The sequence below is a fragment of the Mesoplodon densirostris genome, chromosome 2 (genome assembly GCF_025265405.1).
Source record: "Mesoplodon densirostris isolate mMesDen1 chromosome 2, mMesDen1 primary haplotype, whole genome shotgun sequence".
Classification (NCBI taxonomy): domain Eukaryota; kingdom Metazoa; phylum Chordata; class Mammalia; order Artiodactyla; family Ziphiidae; genus Mesoplodon; species Mesoplodon densirostris.
The window spans coordinates 34,708,571-34,724,041 of NC_082662.1; the positions used below are offsets into that span (position 1 = coordinate 34,708,571).

The 15,471-nt window shown below is 45.4% G+C and overlaps 1 long non-coding RNA gene across 1 annotated transcript; it reads left to right on the forward strand.

The window, feature by feature from the left end:
* The first annotated feature begins 114 nt into the window (after window positions 1-114).
* Window positions 115-14,518, forward strand: LOC132479128 (uncharacterized). Its single transcript, XR_009530455.1, has 3 exons — window positions 115-267; window positions 13,504-13,563; window positions 13,893-14,518. It is a non-coding gene; the product is annotated as an uncharacterized LOC132479128 (long non-coding RNA).
* Window positions 14,519-15,471: the final 953 nt, after the last annotated feature.

Sequence of the window (15,471 nt, forward strand, 5' to 3'; positions counted from 1 at the left end):
GGGCTGGCGCGCGGCTGGGGGCTCGACCGAGGCGGCGGCGGCGTTGGCTGAAGCGGGGGCGGGGCGCGGGCTTCCAGGCCCCGCCCCCCGGGCCTCCGGCCGCGGTGTGGCGAGCGCCTCGGCAGTTGGGCCCGCGCCGGGGGGGCGGTGCGGGGAGGGCTCCGCGAGCGGCCAGGCCCCGCCAGCCTCCGCTGCCTCCCGCCTCCTGCCTTCGACCCCGGGGCCCAGACCCGCGTTCCCACCGGCCCTACGCGCCGCTTCTCACGGGTGGGTAAACTGAGGTCTGGAGAGGGCTCGGGTACTTGGGTTCGAGTCCTGCTGTCGCCGCTCCAAGCCCACGCGTGGGCGGGTGGGGGAGATGGAGGACCCAAGAGGCGTCAGGTCAGGTTGGCTGACGCGCGGCGCCGCCTCGGGCGAAGAGCGGGCGCTCCGGGGCTCGAATCCCTGCCTTGGTAAGAGTGATGGATGACCTTGAGCGAGTTACCTCGTATTTCTACCCCAGGACCCTCACCTCTAACGGGATAGCATTTAATCCAGAGGGTTGGTGTGAGGATAAATAAGTTAATGCTCGTGAAGCCCACGGAACAGTGCTGGAGACCTAGTAAGTAAATGCGTAGGAAATAGAAGCTCCCGCGGTCCCTTCACTGGTTCATCCATCCATTCAACAACTACTTACGCATTGAGTCCCTCCATGTGCCTGCAGACAGGCTCATTCTGTTAGTGAACACTCTTTGCTACACTCCTATGGTTAAACGCCGCGTCCACCTGGATCATCCCTATTTTAGCAGGGAGGAAACTGAAGCTCAGGGAGGTGAAGCTACTTGTCCAAGGTCACCCAGCCAGTAAATGAGTGGAGATTCATCTCCAACCTGACTTCAAAGCCTGTGCTCTGCAAGCAGGGAGTCATCAGCTGTTTGGATGGGTCAAAGGAGGCTACCTGAGAGTTAAACACTTTCAGGTTGGCTCTTGAAAGAGTCTGCAAGGAGGAAGCTCATTTCAGGCAGAGGGAAGGATGTGTGCAAGGGTATAAAGACATATGACAGCAGATGGCTGGTTGGTGCGACTGGCAGGGTGGGAGTATGAGAGACAGTGTGGATGTGGTGATGACGGTGCTGAAGCTAGACAGGGAAAGGAAGCCAGAACATGGAAGGAGGTCTTTGTGTGCCTAGAATGACATTTAATGTCCTTGTATGTCTACCTTAGAATTTATTTTGTAGGCCAGTGGTTTTCATAGTATGGTTCTGGGACTCCTGGGTGTCCCTGAGATCATTTCAGGGGTCAGAGAGCTCAAAATTATTTTCATAATAATGCTAAATGCAATTTGCTTTTTTTTGCTCTGATGAGCATACAGTGAAGTTTTCCATAGACTATAGGACAAATGATATTTCAACGCATTAAATGCAGGTACAGATTTGAGAATCCAGCTGTCTTCTTTAAGCCAGGTGTTAAAGAGATTTGTACAAATGTAAGACACCGCTTTTCTCATTAATATTTTGTCTTAGAAATAGTAGACATTTTTCACTAAAAATGTGTTTATATTAACAGGTAATGGATTTATTGTAATTTTAAATGAATTAATAAAATTTTAGAAATTTCTCAGTTTTAATTCCTAATATGGTAAGTATTGTTAGAAGTAACAAATGGCACATAAAAAAGCTCTTCGAGGTCCTCAGTAATATTTAAGAGTGGGAAGGGGTCCTGAGCCCAAAAGGTTTATGAATGCCTGCTATAGGCAGTAAGAAGCTATTGAAGTTTTAAGTAGGGGAGTGACTTAATCAGACTTTCATTTCAGAAAGAGTTTTCAAGACCCAAGGCCAGCCTTGAGGGATAAGTTCACAAGGCATGGGCATTCTAGGCAGAAGGATAGAAACAGGGAAGTGCAGGTCTGGTAAGCAACAGAGCTAGGACCCAGATGACTCTGGCCTTTTTATTCCTCATTTGGTATCACTTTACCACCTGACAAACGACAGGATGAGTGTTTTATTCCTTCATTTCCACTGGGTGCTGTGTAGTGAGGCTTTTGCTCACATTTGCTGTGGACGTTAGCACCCTTTCTGACCCCAGCACACTGCTACCTCTCCTCATTGCCCATTTTTCTGAGAAGCAGTCCAGTGAGGAAGGCAGATGAGAGGAAAAGAGGAGGTTACCAATGCTAGTGTGAGTAGGCATGGGAATCCTGGCAGAGGGTTCTCCAGAGCTACACAGCCCAGATTATCCTTCACATACTTCTAGGGCTCACAAGTGAGAGGGAAAACAATTGTATCAAAACCTCTGCTTTTGAAGAGAAGTTCCCCAGAGTGCTGAGAGCCTGTTCCTTTAACATTAAAAAAAAAGTATCCATATCAGATGAAAATCTTTTAAAGGTATTTTATAAACTTCCTAGCCATCCTTATTTAAGAAACAGAAGTAAACTTAGTATTTTCTTGATTTATTATAAACATGAATTGGTAACAATCGGGCTTTATTATTAAGCAATCCTCTTGGACTATTGAGTTAAGGACTCTATTCCACCTTAACAAATGGCCCCAGAATGCTGTGCTTTTGGGGCTCTCATGGTGGTTCCACAAAGGCTCTGGTTTTCAGCTGCCACTTCTCCTGCTGTCATTACGCCTATCCCTTTTATACCTGCTTCTAATTTGCTAAAGCTGAGAAGGTACATAATCTAAGCTTACTGGAGTTGCATCAAATAGTCAGCCTCTAAGCAAGGGTCTGAGCGACTGTCCTGGGATGAAGCACTGGAAAGGGCAGCTGCAAAGGCAGTAGAGGGGTGGTTGATGATGAGCTGTGGAGTTAGCCTAAATTCCCCTGGTTTCAGTTTCTTCCTCTATAAAATGGGGATAGTCACATACCTATCATATCTCACATATGAGTTGTTAAAAGGATTAACCCAAAGCATTTAGTCTATATCATCAGCTCTGTCTACAGACCTGTTTATTCTTAGCTCCGGTTCCATTAGACAATTCCTATGGAGTCCTCAAACCCTGTGGGTTAAAGACCAAAATCATGATTCTCCATGCTAAACCTTCTCTTTCTGTCTGTGTTCCCCATTTCAACAATGGCACCACCATACTTCCGGTCACCCAGTCTTAAAATCATGGTAGTGCTTCTTAAAATTCCTCCCTGTCCTCCACATCCAGTCAGCTGCCAAAGCACGCTGCCTTTTCCCTAGTCAAGGTCCTATTTCCTAGGCTATTGGAGATGTAACCTAACTCTTGACTCTCTTCTCTCAACTTGTCTTCCACAGCTGCCAGATCCTGGAAGCATCCTGTCAGTCCCCAGTTCATAAAACTTACTAAGTCCTTAGTGCCTACAGGACAAAGCCTAAATTTGTTAGCCTTGTGTTCAAGGCTCTTTATGATCTGGCCACAGCCTTGCTTTCTAAATTTATTTCTCTCTCTTCTTTATTTACCCTTTGATTCATGTATAGTTTTCTACATTTGCCCTTTGCTTTCCTTTCCTACATATGCCCTTTGCTACTCTGGGCTTTTTTATATACTGCTCTATGCTCTAGAATGCCATGCTCTCCACTTCTGTATGTCTAAACCGTAACACTCTTTTAAAACTCTGATTTAATGCTGTCTTTCCAAAGCCTCACATGATCCTCCAGCTTGAATAATAAAAACCAACATTTATGTAATGCTAAGTAAGAACCAGGAACTCTTCTGGGTGCTTTATGGGCACTATCTTATTTAATCTTTATGGCAATTTAATTTCCACAACAAACCTATGCAGTATTATTATGACCTGCATTTTACAGATGAGAAAACTGAGGAACGGGGAGGTAAAGTAACTTGTCTAAGGTCACAGAGCTAGTAAATGGTGGAGCCAGAACGGGAATCCAGGCAGCCCGGCTCCACAGCCCACTTTCTCAACATTGTGCCAATGTGAAGTGAGCTCTCCTGCCTCACTCCTATTAGCTCTCACGGTAGGCCACACAAACCTCTCTTAGGACCTTGGTCATTTTCTGCCTCCTTATTGGTTAACACGCCTTATCTTGTCTACTTATATAGTAGATTTTTTGAGAGTAGATCAGTGTCTGATCTACAGTAGTATCTACTGAATTTCTTGAACCTGGTAAATATTTAGTAAATTTATTTTTTATGAATGTGAAGTCAACAGAACACTACAGCAATAAAAATGAATGATCTAGAGCAGAATTGACAAACAATGGTCCTTGGACTAAATCTGGCCCGAGTTCCTTTGGGCCAAGAGCTAGGAATGATTTGTTTTGTTTTGTTTTTGACATTTTTTAAATGGTTGAAAAAAATCAAAAGAAGAATATATCATGACATGTGAAACTTATATGAAAATGAAGGTTTATTGGAATCCAGTCAGGCTTTCTATGGCTGCTTTTGTGCCACAGTAGGCCTTCCTACCTATAAAGCCTGCAATATTTACTCTCTGGCCATTTCTAGAAAAAATTCCCAACGCCTGATCTAGAGCTACATGTAATAACATGAAAATGTCTTTGAAACGGCACTGAACAAAAAAAGGATAAGCGGTATGATGTCGCTTATATAAAGTTTAAAGATAAGCAAAACAGTACCATTTTTTTTAGGGACACACATACCCATGCAGTAAAAGTGTAAAGACATGCATGGAAATAATAAACAATAAATTCAGGGGAGAGGTTATCTCTAGGGTTTGGGGTGGGCATGCCATTGCGGGAGGAGTACACAGGGAATTTTAACTGTGTAAGCAAGGTGGAGAGTACACAGCATTCTTTGTGTTAAAGCATTAAAACATAAACGTAACAACAACATAAAAATGTTTCATAAGAAATGAATAAATGAGGCTCAAGGACTTTTTAACTTCTATTTTGGCTGGTTGAAAATATGTTTGGCTTTCACCTATAGCTAAAGTGTTACAGTGAAATATAAATGTGAAGACCCCTGTTGAGATGGTGTGGTGTGAGTATAGGTATGATTTAGAACTGACTCTCAGGTCACACAGAGATTCCTGATTAATGACCCTCTGGGAACAATGCTCCTTGAAGTCCACCTAAGCCAAGTCTGGGGGAAGGTCCCATCCCCACAAGGCTGGGGCCTCAGCTGGGGCCGCTAGGGCTAGGTGGCTTGCTTTGTCTCTGGAATAGACCTTGGAGTGCTGGACTGAAGGGGAGCCTCTTCTTTTTGTCGGGGCATTGGTCTCAGTATCAGTCTCCCCATCTTTGGGAGGAGAGAATGGACAGAGTGTATCCAGATCCTGATCTACATCCCGGTGCTCATTTGCATCCCTGTGTCTCATTTAAACACTCATTCAATGGAATTTTAGGGAGTACCTATCTTATGAATAGCCTTCAGGCTACAAGGGTAACTAGATGCAGCCTGAACCAAGGAGCCCACAGTTGGGGAAACTAGTTTGTAAACAATGAATGAGAGGAGAGTGTTGTAAGTGCCTATTGCTTCACAATGAATTACCACAGATTTAACAATTTAATACAACAGTCACTGATTAGCTCACAGTTCTGTAGGTTAGAAGTCTGGCGTGGTGTGGCTGGGTTCTCTGCTTAGGGTATCTCATGGCTGAAATCAAAATGCCAGCCAGCCATCTTCTTAGCCAGAGGCTTGATTAGGAAAAGGTCCTCTCTAAGCTCCTTCAGCTTCTTGGCAGAATTTGTTTATCTGTGGTCGCAGGGCTGAGATCCCCCCAGTCTTGCTAGCTGTCAGCTGGGGACCACTCTCAGGTCCTTGCCATCTCATTGACAGAGAGCCTCTCTCATATCTAATCGAAGAAGAGAATTCTTCGAATCTCTCTGATTTCTCCTTCAACCAGAGAAAACTCTCAGCTTTTAAATGATTTGTAATTAGGTCAGGTCCTTCCAGAAAATCTCCCTACTTAAGGGCAACTGTGACATATAACCTAATCACTGGAGTAAAATTCATCCTCTTTACTGTCGCAGGGATTAAGCAGGACAGATACACCAGGGGACCAGGAATCTTAGGGGCCATCTTAAAATTCTGCCTCCTATACCCAGCGAGAAATGTTCTCTTAAATGTTTCTCTGTGAAATCCCCTGGCAGTTTGTAACTCTTTCATAGCAAGATATGCATTGTATCACCATTATTAGGACACATTTAAAAACACCTTTTCTAGGATGAAAACTTCTTGAGATCAGGAACCTTGTTCACACCTGTAGCTCTAATGCCTCAGACAAGGCTTTGCATGAAGGAGAGCTTCCTACATGTTTGCTGAAAAAATTAAAAGTGTACATATTATCTTTTGGATCCCTGCTTCTTTTTTAGATCCAGATCAAAACTCCTTCTGACACTTCTCAAGAAGGATTAATAGCTTCCTCCTCTGTGCTGTCACTTGGTAACATCTCTGTATGAAGTGTGTCACCTTGAAGTATCTTAAGTTAGACGGTAGTTTTCTTGAAGGTAGTACCTCACTTGTATTCCACTTAGTATCCCAGAGCACAGCACATCATAGATTTCATTAATTGCTTGATGTTTGAAATTTTTAAAAGGAGATGTAAGGGGTTTAAAAACCCAGAGGCAGGTGGAGAGTGGATTTGGGCTATGACCAGACCCTTGGAAAAGAGTCGCAGCTGGTGGGAAGCCAAGAAGTACAGAGGCAATGGACAGGGAAGAAAACAGGCAAATCAGGATGTAATTTTTTTTTTAAGAAGGGATACTAGAAAACCCCAGGTCTGCTGTTTTATATATCACATTAAGGAATAAACCTGCAGAGCCCTCCGTAAAGGAGCACAAGAAGGAGCAATTATTCCAGGATTGGCAATCAAGGGAACGGTTCTTTACTTTTACCATGTTGCTGGGTGGACAGTGACCCCGAGGGAGAGTTGTTGAGTGAAGAGGAAAAATGGCTTCTGGTGCTTAAAGAAAGTGGGGATGGTGGTGATGGGGGGAGGCGCTGAAAAATGTGTGAGCTCTTAACCTCCTCCTTGATTTGGATGTTTTCCCTTTCACATCTTCTCCTGGTTGTTGGCCTTTTGTGACTCCTTTTTTGCTTCAAGGCTGCCTAAGATCATTAAATGGGCAGTTTAAACAGATTTCATCTGGTTGCTAAGTTTGGGATCAGAAAAATGGTTGGACATTTTCTGACTGATTCATCGGGAGTCCTGAACCTTCTGGAAGCAGTTAGGAGGATGGGATAACAAGGTCCACTGCTGGAACTAGAGGTGGGCTTGATACCACTGAAACACATGCCTGAGTGTAGGGGAATAATGCTGGAGAACCAAAGGATGACAGAAGTACCCCAGTTCTCCTTAAATGATGGTCTAAGGACAGGTTCATTTAGACTATGTCTCTGATTGCTTTGCTCACAACCCATGTGTTTACTGGCTGGCTGACCAGTTATTGAGTGCTCCCTGTGCAAGACCCTTGGGAGAGACCCCAACATGGCACAGCACTTCCCCTCAAGGAGCTTACAGTCCCATGAGGAAGAGTATTATAATACAAGGCAGGAAGTTATAAGTGCCATGAGGGAAATGCAATCAAAATGATGCAGTGTTTGGAAGAGATTCAGTTTCATAGAGAAGGAGGACTTGAATGATGGGTAGGGAAAATTGGAGGCAGCGGAGGGAGTATTAGGGGAATGGGGCATTGTATGGAGAAGGTATAACGAGCTAGGGACAGAAAACTGAGGGGCATATTTAAGAAACGTCAAGTAGTTTTGTGTGGCTGGAGCCAAGGGTCCATATTGGGGAGATATAGTCAATAAACTGGACAGAGGGATTGAGGGTTAGCTATGGCGAGTCTCAGCTGTCAGCTAAGAATCCTGAGAGTGGGTTGGGTAGGGTAAGCAGAGGATGTGCAGGGATGGAGGGGTGGAGAGGTCAGGAGGGGTGGAGGGGACAGTGGGGGAGGGGGCAGGTGGAGGCAGCAGAAGTACAGTTTTTGGTTGCCTTTGTCGGGCTCTTGCTGTTTCCTTTGCCTGGAATACCTCTGCTCAGCCTCCTCCGACATTCTGTGCGCCCTGTGGCCCATCACAAAGCCATCTCTTCCAGTAAGCCTTGCTTTGACCCTCCAAGCTGACTGTGATCTCTCCCAACTCTGAGCTCCCCACAGCTCACCATCTGACCCTTTCCACAGACCTTTGTCACAGCCCACCCTGCCGGATAGCTATTTTAATCTGTATCTTTTTTTTTTTAAGATTTTTAAAAAATTAATTTATTTTAATTTTGGCTGCGTTGGGTATTTGTTGCTGTGTGCAGGCTTTTCTCTGGTTGCGGTGAGCAGGGGCTACTCTTCGTTGCGGTGCACGGGCTTCTCATTGCGGTGGCTTCTCTTGTTGCAGAGCACGGGCTCTAGGTGCGCAGGCTTCAGTAGTTGTGGCACGGGGGCTTAGTAGTTGTGGCTTGTGGGCTCTAGAGCGCAGGCTCAGTAGCTCAGTAGTTGTGGCGCATGGGCTTAGTTGCTCCGCAGCACGTGGGATCTTCCCGGGCCAGGCCTCAAACCTGTGTCCCCTGCATTGGCAGGTGGATTCTGAACCACTGCGCCACCAGGGGAGCCCTAATCTGTATCTTTTTTGTATCCTACACACATTATATACTTGGTAAATGTTTTTCAGTCTGATAGAATTCACTTCCTCTTGAGTATTCAGCCTGTAACTCGGGGAAGTAGGGCCATGAAGCTGGATCAACCTACTATTACTGTGAACATGGTGGGTAGACCATATATTAGAATGCCTTTCCACTCAGACCAGAGGCTGAGATTAGACAGGACCTTGGAATTCATGTTGACCTCATTTTACTAGTGAGGCCCAGAGAGGTACAGTACAAGGTTACACAGTGAGTTAGTGATCTGAAACAATGTATGTGAAGGTTTTATCACAGTGCCTAACACACAACAGGCAGTTAGTGCTTTTGTCTATCTCTCCGCCTCTAGAACTTTAATCAAACACCAAACTGCTTGTAATTCTTCCCATCCTTTATGGGAACTTTATGCTGTTTCTTGCATTTGAGGTTCTGCTTATACCTTCTACTTTTTCTTCTTCCTTTGTCTCTTCTTCCCACCTTCCCCAGGTTAACTCCTACTCATCAATTAAGATCACTCTGCCCAGGAAGCTTCCTCTGATCCCTTCTCTTCCATCCTCACCACAGAATGGGCTAAATGCCTCTCATCTTGCTCTCCCAGTAGCCTGGAGAGCATTGCCCTTGCTCGATTGCATATGTGTCCTTTGTGCCCCGGATGATAAGCTCAGAAGGTTGGAACTCTCCCTGTGTTCTTTAGTACAGCGGTCCCCAACCTTTTTGGCACCAGGGACTGGTTTCGTGGAAGAACAATTTTTCCACGGACAGGGACAGGGGATGGTTCAGGCAGTAATGCGAGTGATGGGGAGCGGCAGATGAAGCTTCGCTCACTTGCCCGCCACTCACCTCCTGCTGTGCGGCCCGCACACCAGGGCATTGGGGACCCCTGGTTTAGTACACACCCAGCTCCTCATACCATACCTAGAACACAGCAGTGCTCAGTAGATCTTTATGGAATGAATGTGCACAGTGGGGCCCTTCCAGGCCCAGGCCCCAGACTGGAGACAGGCTCCTCATCGTCTCCTCTGTAACTCACAGGGCCCCAACTAGACTGGCTGCTCAGATTCTGATGGTGCAAGGGCTTTGCAGAGGAATGCTGAGCCTCAGACCTCACTGTTTATCTAAGACACTTCTGCTCTTGTTCCTCTTGTAAAATACCAAATAAAAATAGTTCCAGGAAGCTATGTGGCTGAGAAATTCCAGGCTCTGTCTGAGCTCCTAGATAAAGGCTGTTATTTTTAGGAAGTTGGTCATTAATCCAACCTGCCTTTTCTCCGTGCTTTGGTTCCACACCCTTCTATAGGCACTGATTCTTTTTGTCCTCAGTTGCCCTTAAACCCGGTAACTGGAAAAAAAATTAACTTGACAGCAGTTGTTGTAAAAATGATCTAAAGGTATCAGTTGGCCACAAGCTCACTTTGTGCTCTGGGCTTGTGACTTTAACTTACTCTTGAAGTGCTTTACCAGATGGCTGGTATCCTCATCTAAAAGATGAGAGAAATAACACCTACCTTACCAGATTATTGCAAGAGTGAAAGAAAATAAGATAGACAGAGGTTCCTAGCACATAGCAATGGTTAAAGAAATGTTACATCTAAATCAGAGATTGTGATCCTCTTACTGTGTTCTGCTGTGGTCAGACTTCATCTGGGCTGTTAAGTTTTGTTGGTGGGACTCATATTTTACAAGAGTGATGTTGACAAGTTGTCACCCAGAAAGAAGCAAATGACCAAGATGATAAAACTCTGGAAATCAGACTTTATAAGAAACAGCTGAAGGAGTTGGGAATACTTAGCCTAGAAAAGAAAAAACTAGGACTAGAATGTCATAGGTCAAGGCTGTAGATGGGTCTTCAAATAATGGAAGGATTAACATTTGGAAAAGGATTACACCTCAGTTCTATTTCCTGAATATTTATGGAACACCTATTATGTGCCAGGAACTGGGAATGCAAAGAAATACCATCCCTGTCCTCAAGGATCTTAGGCTACAAAGCACCATGACAATGCAAAAGAGGCTGTTACAGGAGGTGTACAATGTGCTGGGAGAAAGCAGGAAAGAGGCAAGTCTCTGATTCTGCAGAGAGACTAGGGAAGGATTCGCCAAGGAGGTGACATTTGAAGGGACCTTAAAAGGAAACTAGGAATTCTTTAGGTAGAGAAAGAGGGGAAGGGCATGCAGGCAGCAAGTACAGCATGTGCAGAGACAGAAAGGCATCCTCAGGGAGAAGCTGGGATGCGCTGGAAGAGTAGAGGGAAGTGAACCTGGAAAGTCCACTTGGAGCCAGATTGTTAAGGGCCTTGGTTAGTAATCTAAAGAGTTTGGACTGTTTACCTCGAGTGGTATTGAAGAGCCATCAAAGGCATTTAAGCAGGGGATTTTTATTTTAAAAGGAAAGCTCCAGAGTAGCGTGCTGAAAGGGCTTTGTGGAAGAGAGACAGAAGGCTGGGAGATGGGGGAATCTCGGCATTCTGGAGAGTTACACGCTGCCTTGAATCTTCCACTTATCATGGGTGAACTTGGACACATTATTTAAACTTCTTTTCCCAGTCTTATATTGGGAAGATCACATAAATAAGTGAGCACCATTTCCTGCCTTCCCTTTCTCTTAAAAGGCAGAGTAGGTAGAGAAACAGAATTCTGCTCAATGAACCTTGGAGTCATGGCCAAACATCAGAATAAATTCCCTCAGGAGAAACGGATATGTTCACTGAATATGTTCAGAGGGTATTTCTTTGGTGGAAGGGGAGTTGAACCAGATAAACCTCTAAAATCCCTTTCTACTCTAAGATTCTGTGACTCTTAATTTTTTTTTTTTGCAACGTCACGTGGCAGGTGGGATCTTATTTCCCCAACCAAGGATCGAACCTGCACCCCCTGCACTGGAAGTGCAGAGTCTTAACCAGTGGACCACCAGGGAAGTCCTAAGATTCTGTGATTCTATCACCTTCAGGGCCTAAGTACTTAAGGACACAGTCAAGAACCTGAGGTTTGGTATAACCTTTTAGTATTGACCTTGTGGAAAGCAAGCCATTGAACCCAAAGGAAATGAATCTTTAAAATGAACATCTATTAACTGAAGTGTGCAATTTGAAAAGACCCACCCTCAACTGACAACAGTCCCTCAGGAGTAAGTAACCATAGTACAGGAGAAAGAGCACTGGATTTGAAGCTTAGAGGTCTATGTTCCAGTGTCAGAAATTAAGGATTTTGCTGTATAGTCTTGGGCAGCTCATTCCCCATGTCTTGGCCTCATCTTCTTCATCAGGAAGGTGTGGAGGCTGAACTTCTGAGGGGTCTTCTATAACTAACATTCTAGGATTCTTGGAGTCTACGTTATTAAGGCCATGAAAATCATGGATGTAAAAATATTAAGAGATTCCAAGGATTGCCACAGCAGCAGGATCACTCACAGGTTATACATATGTCTCATTTTAACAGCATCAAACTCCATAAAGTCTATTCAAAAATGTGTCACATGCACTGGGAGTGAGACTCAGGTAACATTCTCCTTAGAATCAGAACTTTGGAATTCAGTGCATTTTAATGCTCAGCATTAACTTAGTTGCAAATTGGATTATTTCATATTTCTGGTTGAGAGAAAACGCACTTTCTCCAGTATGGCAACAGAAATAAAAACATCAGTCATCTGTCACAGAACGAAGAGATTGTTTGATCTCTGTGTTACCTTCAGAGTTTAGATGCCGCCTTACCTGGTAACAGACAAAAATGTAGATCAGGCGCTAGGACAGCCCTGCTTTTGTACGTGCCATTCCCTCTGACCGGCATATCCTCCTGGCCAACCCCTGCTCATCCTGTTTGAAGCCTCCCCTTCCTCCTTCTCTGTTCAACAGAACAGGTCCCTCCACTCACTATGCTCCCTCCCCCAGCACCTCATGTCTGTCACTGACGGCACTCATCTCAGTGTATGGTGAGTGTTGCCCGCATGAACAGTGGTTCTCTAGGAATGGGGACGGGGCACGTGCCAGTCATATATAGCCTCTCACATAATCCACACAGGAACATTTACGGAGTAGGCACTGTTACCCCCACCTTAGCTGAGGAAACGGAGGTCAGAGAAGTTAAATAAGGTGCTCAAGATCGTACAGCTAGTAAATAACCGAGTCTGGCTTTGAATCACGCCTTTTCTGTCTCCAAAGCCCAGGTGCTTTAGATTTGTCATGCCCTTTCCTTGCCTTATTCATCACTGTAACCTGAACTCTGAGTAGAGGACCAGTCTTGGGTGTACATCAATTGCAATTGTCGAGTGACTATTCAAGTCTGGTCGATCAATCAGTAACTGTTTACTGAATGGAGCAAAGTGCTGGGGGAGCTACAGAGAAGAATGTAATTGGGTGGGGATTGAGCTAGCCTTTCCTTGACTTGCCATGAGCTTCTGGAGACATCTGCTTTGAAAGAAATACTCTCATTAGCCTTGGTGGTGTCTCAGCTCAGCAGGAGAGGCTGTGGCAGTCTCTTGACACGGCCAGCTGTCAGGATAGACTTGTTGAAACCAAATAAGTTTCACATCTTTCTAACAACCCTGCTTTAAGGTCCTAGTGTCACAGGAGAAACAGAACTCAGAAACAACTGTAAGGCATGCAAAAAGGGCTTATGAGAGGCTGGTCAAGATTCTGGGAGAGCAGAATGGAGGGAGTGATGAACTCTGCCTACAAGAATTAAGGAGGGGGCCTCCCTGGTGGCACAGTGGTTGAGAGTCCGCCTGCCGATGCAGGGGATACGGGTTCGTGCCCCGGTCTGGGAGGATCCCATATGCCGCGGAGCGGCTGGGCCCGTGAGCCATGGCCGCTGAGCCTGCGCGTCCGGAGCCTGTGCTCCGCAACGGGAGAGGCCACAACAGTGAGAGGCCCGCGTACTGCAAAAAAAAAAAAAAAAAAAAAAAAAAAAGAATTAAGGAGGGTGTCACAGAGTAGGTGGCATTTGAGCTGGGACTCAAAGGATAAGTAGCTGTATTTATTTGTTGATTTGTTTTGTTTGTTTATTTTCTAGACATAGAAAGAGAAAGGCCTTCCTGATGGAGCATATGCAAAGGGACTGAAGGACCCCCAGGTAGTTGCAAATGGTTCTTTGTGAGGGGAGTGGGGTTGGCAAGGGGTGAGACAGAAAAGCTCCACCATGCCAGGTCGTCAAAGGGCCTTGAGTGCTGTGCTAAGGACTTGGATCTATTCTGTAGGTATTCCAAGACATTCCAGTGGTCACTGAGCTACATCTTCAGGGTCACCTTAATTTTTGTCTTTTGTCCCCAAAGTTCTGACAATAAGCAGGAGAGAAGCAGTAGAGTATGGTGGAGATTAGGAGTCAGAGGGTTCGGAGTCTAGTCTGATTCTGCTGTATTCCTACTGGTGACTCTGTCTCTCTGGGCTTCTGTTTTCTCATAGGTTAAGTGAAGTGGCTAGAAGATTTTTCAGAACTATACTATCCCACAAGTCTGTCTACCGACTCCACAAGGAAGGTCCTTCACGAGGTTCATCTCAGCTCCTGTGACGGACAGACTCTTGAAGAGGTCACCCACCACCCTGCTGGCATTCATGACTTCATGTAATTCCCTCCCCTTGAGTGTGGGCAGGGCGGGCAACTTGCTTCTAACCGATAGACTATGGCGAAGGTGATCAGACGGATGGCAGGCATGTTATTACATAAGTGATTACATAGTTACATGACAAAATTATAGCACCCATCTTGCTGGAGTCTCTCTCATACTCACTCCCTGGTTGGCTCTGAAGAAGCAAGCTGCCATGTTGGGGGATGCCTATTTTGGGGGACCCATGTGACAAAGGAACTACAGGCAACTCTAGGAGCTGAGGGGGCAACCTCCAACTGACAGCCAGTAAGAAAGTGACAGTCCTACAACTGCAAGGAACTGAATTCTGCCGGCAATCTGAGTGAGTGTGGAAACAGATCCTTCCTCAGGTGAGCCTCAGATGAGACTGCAACCGTGGCCAACACCTTGACTGCAGTGTTGTGGGACTCTAGACAGAGGACTCAGCTAAGCTGGGCTTGGATTCCTGACCCATAGAACCTGTGGGATAATAAATATGTGTTGTTCTAAGCCTGTAAGTTTGTGGTAGTTTACTCTGCAGCAGTAGATACAGTTCCTCATCCTAACACTTGAAACTCCTGACCCCAGGTCCTGGGCTCTATTCACAACTCCATGCCACCTGTCTGTGAATAATCCCATACCAGTATCTACATGTATCTGTGTGTGGGTGGTCTTGTCTGTCTATATCTATATGTAAATCATTCATTCATATTCAATCACAGACCTTTAGGAAATACCTATTATATATGAAGCACACACAGAGATGGGTAAGCCCAGGGCCTGCTCTGAGGTGCCCACAGCCTGGTTAGGGAGACAGGCCATGGTTCTAGAGCTGAGGAGGGCCCACCTGCAAGGTGAGAGAGCTAAGGAAATAAATGTGCATCTAGCACTGTGTAAATGAGTTTGCTTTCCCAGCGTTATCTCGTTTGAGTCTTGTAAACCTCTAAGGTAGATGCTAGTTTTACAGAGGAGGCAACTGAGCCCCAGAGAGGTCAAGGGACTTGCCTTAGGTCACTAACCTAGTGTGGCTCAGATCCAGGACTCTAACCCAGTTCTTCTGACTTCAAATTGTTTAGATAATTAAGTATTAACTATACATTTCCTATGTGTTAATAAATTCTACTGGAACATCTAGTGGGCATGCTTACCTAGAACTCTCTGGGAGGTGACATGGTGGAATTTTGTCTGATTCCAATGTCGATAGACCAGTGAGCTCTCTACCATCAGCTCAGGGATGGGGAACGAGGACGGAAGCACACCTGGGCCTGTCTTCACTCACCCTCAGCAAACACACAGTGGGCATTCAAGAAATAGAGACTGGAGTGCATTTTCTACGAGGGCCTAAGATTTGCCCTCTGTGTCTGAGGAGTCATTTTACAATGATGAGGATGCAGAGCAGTGATACTCAAACTCAGGAA